The following is a 6632-nucleotide window of genomic DNA, read 5'->3' as shown; positions in this document are numbered from 1 at the left end:
TCTGGCTCCCGGTGCCTCCCCAGTGCCCAGAGCAGGCAGGGGCTTGCTAGGTGTGTTCAGTGAACAGACAAGGCCTGTGTCTAAGCTCCCTAGTCACACCTTTCTTTATCCGATCTCCTTTCCTTTCCACTTCTCTTTCCTACCACTCTCACCTTACAATTTTTGAGTGCTCCATGAAATGTCCATTATTGTGCACATTGGCGCAAGTTATCTCTTATTTTAGCAGATGATTCAGCTGTTTGCTCAAATTTTTAAAAAAATTTTAAAATCTTAAATTTAAAACTTTTAAAAATTTAAATTTACAATTGGTCATCGCATTTTAAGTTCTCTCCTGATCACTTCCCTAAAGCCTTAGCCTTGGCCGGGTCGTCACAGTTACAGCTCGAGAGGCTTGATCTCATGGCTAGGACAAAGCACCAAATTTCCACACAAACCCCCTTAAAAAACAAGCACACTATCAGTTTCTTTACTGCTCATTTAAGGTCAAAAAGCACTGAAATGTATTTGAAGACAACCCGGTTTCCATTCACTGTATGGTCTTCTGGAAGTTTTTAATAGGTCAATTGTATAACTACCTCAACCACAAACTCAGTCCCATAGGAGTCAAGGAGCACCAACTTTATCTTTTTTAAGTTTTTATTTAAATTCCAGTTAGTTAAAATACAGTGTGATATACACTTCCAAACATCACCTGGTGTTCATCACTACAAGTGCCCTCCTTAAACCCTATCACCTGTTTCACCCATTCCCCCCCACCTCCCCTCTGGTAATAAGTTTGTCCTTATAATTAAGAGTCTATTTCTTGCTTTGCCTCTCTCTCTCTTTTTCTCCCTTTGCTCATTTGTTTTATTTCATAATTCCACATAGTAAAATCGCATGGTATTTGTCTTTCTGACTTACTTCACTTAGCATAATACTCTCTAGTTCCATTCATGTCATTGCAAATGGAAAGATTTCATTCTTCTTTATGACTGAATAATATTCCATTATATATATATATACACACACACACATACCACCTTCTCTATCCATTCATCAATCGATGGACACTTGGAATGTTTCCATAATTTGGCTACTGTGGATAACGCTGCTATAAACATTGGGGTGCATGTATCCCTTTGAATTAGTGTTTTTATACTCTTTGGGTAAATACCTAGTAGTACAATTGCTGAACCCTAGGGTAGTCCTATTTTTAACTTTTTGAGGAACCTCCATACTGTTTTCCAGAGTGGCTGCACCAGTTTGCATTCCCACCAACAGTGCAAGAGGGTTTCCCTTTCTCCGCATCCTTGCCAACACCTGTTGTTTCTTGTTTTGTTGATTTTAGCCATTCTGACAGCTGTGAGGTGGTATCTCATTGTGGTTTTTGACTAAGGAGCACCAACTTTAAACATATCAATTTATGAATTATTTCCTTCCCTCCTTAAGTCCCGTCTACAACTTTGACAATCTTAGGCTGTTTAAATCTCTTTTGTCATGTGCATATAATATTGGTAATGACTACCCATCCAAATTCTACCCGATGCTTTTAAAATACTCTATACTTCTCCACTACTGTCTCAAGGCTCGTTAGCTAAGTCTCTGAAGTGAAGACACTGAATCCAGTTCCATTATGTGTTGGAAATTTCTGTTTAGTATTGAGTCGGCAGCCCCAAATTCTCTCAATAAAGTATAATGATTTTTCAGGCAGAATAAATATCATCCTATTTTCAGTCTTTCCACTGACTACTTACTGACTTGCTACCTTGGGAAAGGTACTTATATTCTCTAAGCAGTGGTGGGCTGGAGCAGGAGTCTGCTTATCGGAGCCAATTGTTAAATTTTCAGGAGTTTTGCCTGCAAGTTTTTAAACCTTTGGAGACTTAAAATCGGCCATGATAGGAGTGTTTACCACAGATGATGGCAAAATGCTACAAATGGGGCACTTCTTTCTGCACAGAGAGCTAGTTTACCAGCTTACTCCTGTCTCTAAACCTTAGTTTCTTCATCCATAAAATGAGAATAATAAAATTTCAATCGGTATTGAACACGTTCAGTTGCAATAAACATAATCTCTCTGCTAGTTTAAATACAAAAGGAATTTGTTAAGGAGTCTGAAATGTCCTATGAAGTATAGAGAATACTGATAAAATAGGTTATAGTTTGAGTTCTCAAAAACAAATCTGAGACTCATACCATAAAACTGAGCCACCGAGGGACCTACTGCCTCTTCTATATTCAGGAAGCTACCCATCCATTTGGGAAGCTGCTGCTTTGGTTACCCGTTGTAAGAGGACCTCGCCTCTCCCAGGTTCAGGAAAGCCTCCCTGATCAAGAAGCCATTACGGGGGCGCCGGGGTGGCTCAGTCGTTAAGCGTCTGCCTTCAACTCAGGTCGTGATCCCAGGGTCCTGGACTCAAGTCCCACATCCCGCTCCCTGCTCGGTGGGAAGCCTGCTTCTCCCTCTCCCCCTACCCCTCCCCCTGCTTGTGTTCCCTCTCTTGCTGTGTCTCTCTCTGTCAAATAAATAAATAAAATCTTAAAAAAAAAAAAAGAAGAAGCCGTTACGGGCAAACCTGCATACTGCCTCTAACTACCTCTTGTCTTCTGAATATTTCACGATAGCACCTGGTTGGCAGAAACGAACTCATCAACAGAACCACAGCTGCATGGGAGGCTTGGAAATATAGTCTTTATTCAGAGTATCTTGTGTGCCAATAAAAACTCAGAGCTTCTATTGCCAAAGATTAAAACAAAGGGGGAGAATAGCTATTGGAGGGCAGCTAGCAGTCTGCCATTGACCATCCATTTTTACCCGTGAGATCTGTGAACACCCTTTTTCCCAAACAGAATAATTCATAGCCTACCTATGAAGTATGACCTCAAAGTCCCATCCAGAGATTGAACCCAGTTCAAAGGCCAGGACATCTGACTGACTCCAAGTCCTCTCCATCAAGTCCAGATGGGGCTATCTGTGGACGGGTGACCCAGGAAGTGACAGGGAGATTATCCCCCTATGTCCAACAACAAGAGACGCACGCACACTATCCAAATGTAGACTAGGAACAGGATAACTGGAATAAAAAGTTCCCTTCAGAAAAATATTGTGCCAGGCAGGCATTTCAGGGACCTCTGCCCTGAATATAGACTGCTATGATTTTCTAGGTTAGCTTGTCTAACAGCCTCTGGTTCCTCTCACATCTCCATGACGACTGACTTTGTTTTCTTGGTGGTCCTTCCTTATCCATGAGACTCCTTGACATATCAGAACTGGGCATTGGAGAGTCTTCCTTTCTTGGGGTTGTAAAACTTTCACATCCTGCTTTTTTTCTGGTCCTTAAGTTTGCTTCCTGCTGACTGTCAGGCTGTGGCAGGCCGGGGTGGCCGTTTCTGTGGTAAAGAGCTTCCTCATCAACTTGATAGGCTTCCAGTCATTCTTCTGATCAGTTCCAGTGTGAGAATTGTACCCAAAGAACTCATCTAGATGTTATATATAAATCTATAATATATTAAATTTAAATCTATATTATTATTATATATTAAAACCTGAAGATCTAGTTTTAATTATTAGCTATGTTCTGCACAGCCTCTTTTCAACCTAATGGTGGGGTTTATGTTCCTCCCAAAAAAGATCTGCTTGATTCTACTAGTATGTCAGAATGTGACCTTATTTGGAGACAATCAGTTTGGAGATAATCACGTTAAAATGAGGTCATTAGGAGGAGCCCTGATTCAATATGACTGGTGTTCTGTTTGGACATACACTTGCATACATGGAGAATGTCATGTGAAGAGGAAGGTAGAGATCTAGGCAAGGCGCCCACAAGCCAGGGAATGCCAAAGGTTGCCGGTAAACCACCAGAAGCTAGGGGAGAGCCATGGAACAAATTCTTCCTCACCTCTCCCAGAAGAAACCAACCCTGCTGACACCCTGACCTTGTAGCCTCCAGAACTGAGACAATACATTTCTGTTCAAACCACTGAGCTGGCTCTGCTTTGTGAATAGCAGCCCCAGCAAACGAGTACATGTGGCTACCGTAATGTGCTAAAACACGGCTCTGGAACGGTAGGGCAACACCTTTAAGGTCATCTATGCTGCTGGGCTGGCTCTCACCGTCTAGTCCACAATGCTTTGGCGAGGTGCTTGTAAATAGTTGGGGCCGCGCTGCTCCTTCAGAGCAAGCTCTCATTTTCCTTAAGTGTGGAAGTACAGACACAATTGACTTTCTCAACACTGTGAGGCACCACATTCTTAGGCTCACAAATATTTTAGGTTCTCTGCCACGGGTGGAGATACTAGGCGACAGCTTAGATTCCTGTCCTTCCCTTCACAGACATCTTCCTTTCATTTTTCTTTGCAGACTGGCCAGATCTAGATATAGTTCATCTTTCTCTTGTACAACTTTGCCGAAAGTAGCAGAAACAACCAGCCTCTACCATTATGAGTTTTTCCAGCCCCTTAACCTACTGCTGCAGTCTCCATCAAGGTATTCTAGGCAACCATTCATCAAATACTTTGCCACTGCATAACAAGGTCTCCAGTTTTCTACACTGTTAGAACTGTCCGTATCAGCCATTGCTCGGACTGCTAAGTCAAGGAAATGTATGTTAATATCTTTTAGGGCAGCACCCCACTTCTAAATTCCAAATTTTGTATGGTCAGAGTTCCCTTACAGAGAACAGAATTTATTTTAGCTGGTTTAATCAGAAAGGGATTTAGTACAGGTTTTGTTATGGCTTAGAGAATCAGTGGAGGACTGAAGAAACAATCAAGGATTCTTTTGAGGACAGTACAGCAGAGTGAGGCTACCTACGCAGATGTTCCTACTATGGCTATTGGAAAACCACCAAAATCATAAAGCAATTTTGTACTGGGGCAGGGGATTGGGAAACAGAATTGCAGAAACAGTAAAAGCATGACTTTTACCTTACAGATCTCTCACAAGTACATCTGATTAGCAGGATCCAAGTCAATTCAGAGCTCTGGCTATCAGAGTCTCAGAAATGTCTCTTTTTCTGGACTGTGATATGCCCAGGTACAAATCAAGGGCTCTATTTCTGAGCAAGAAAAGGGGGAAGGAGATAAAGCACAAGTAGTCAGATTGTGAATATAAATATTTTAGGGTTATTTCTGACATAGAGACGGCCCTTGATAATTGACAAATTTATGAAAACACAAGTTCCCTGTTTGAGAAACTGTGCATGCAATCATAAATACTAGATCAGGTTTGTAAAAGGCAAACTATGACACAATTATTTTGCACTTTTATTTGTTCAAGTGCAATACAGTGTTCTCCGAGCCGGAATATTTATAAATGTAACCTGCCGGTTAACACAGTTCATTCTCTGCCAAGTAATTGACCTTATAAGTCAAAGGTCGAGTTCTGGTCCCATTGAAGTCTCTTACACTTTGTTCTTTCTCAAGTGGCTTCACCTCCCCATGTCTTCTGATACCCATGATCCAAGGAAATAAGAGCTCTCAGAAGTCTTTCAAACTTCGTTGTATCTTTTTGCAAATTTGAATTTTAAATCTAGATTTGTGAAATATGTCTTAGGGCAGAAGTCAGTAAAGTTTTCCTATAAAAGGTCAGATAGTGTTTTCAGCTTTATGGGTCATATAGCGTCTGCTGAGGTTTCTCAATCCTGACACTGTAGTGTGGAAGTAGCCATAGACAGCATATAGGTTAATGAGAGTGGCTGGGTTCCAACAAAACTGTATTTACAAAAAAGGTGAGGGATCTAATCAGGCACATGGGCTGTCATTTGCCAACCTGTGTTTTAGAGAATTGCATGAAATAAATGAAAAAAAAAATCAGGGGCATCTGGCAGGCTCAGTCAGTGGAGCATGCAACTCTCGATCTTGGGGCTGTGAGTTCAAGCCCCTTGTCTGAAGTAGAGTTTACTCTAAAAAAATAAAATAAAATAGGGCACCTGGGTGGCTCAGTTGGTTAAGCGTCTGCCTTCAGCTCAGGTCATGATCCCAGGGTCCTGGGATGGGAGTCCCACATCGGGCTTCCTGATAAACAGGGAGCCTGCTTCTCCCTCTGCCTCTGCCCACCTCCTGCTTGCTCTCGCTCTCTATAAATAGGAGGGCTCTCACTCTCAAATAAATAAATAAAATCTTTAAAGATAAATAAATAAAATAAAAAAGAATTATTTAAAAAGAGAGAAAAAAAATTCATCAGAAGTACCTTGCTGATCACTCCAGATATGGACCTCGTTGGCAATTCTCTTCTCCCTGTGGGTGGGGAGTCCTTTCACACAGTACAAACACTCTGCCTACCTGCTGGGATCTGAGCTAGCACTTCCCTCTACTTGGCTTTCCTACACAGTCACGTGTCCATGCCCTCCTGAACCTAAGCACAACACAAAATTTCTTTAACTTCAATAACCATCCTCATAATGGAAACAGCAAGCGGCTCCCAACTGTACTCAGCCACACCTGAGGTAACCTCTGTATTTTTCTGTCAGCCTCCACTGTGGGCTGGATTCACCTACAGGCTCCCGATAGCCCTGAAATACCACGAGTGCCCGGGAGCTCCCGTGGCCTACCACGCCCAGATGGAAATTCTATTGCTGTCCTGCCCTGGCCCGGCGTCAGCTTCGGTACTAAAAGGGAGTGGTACTCTTAGCACCGTGACAAAGAGCAGTCA

This window comes from Mirounga angustirostris, unplaced genomic scaffold, assembly GCF_029215605.1.
Source record: "Mirounga angustirostris isolate CCGP_5_RB_7025 unplaced genomic scaffold, mMirAng1.0.hap1 SCAF_7, whole genome shotgun sequence".
NCBI classification, from domain to species: domain Eukaryota; kingdom Metazoa; phylum Chordata; class Mammalia; order Carnivora; family Phocidae; genus Mirounga; species Mirounga angustirostris.
The sequence above is the reverse complement of the archived record's forward strand: the minus strand, read 5'-3'. Positions refer to the sequence as shown.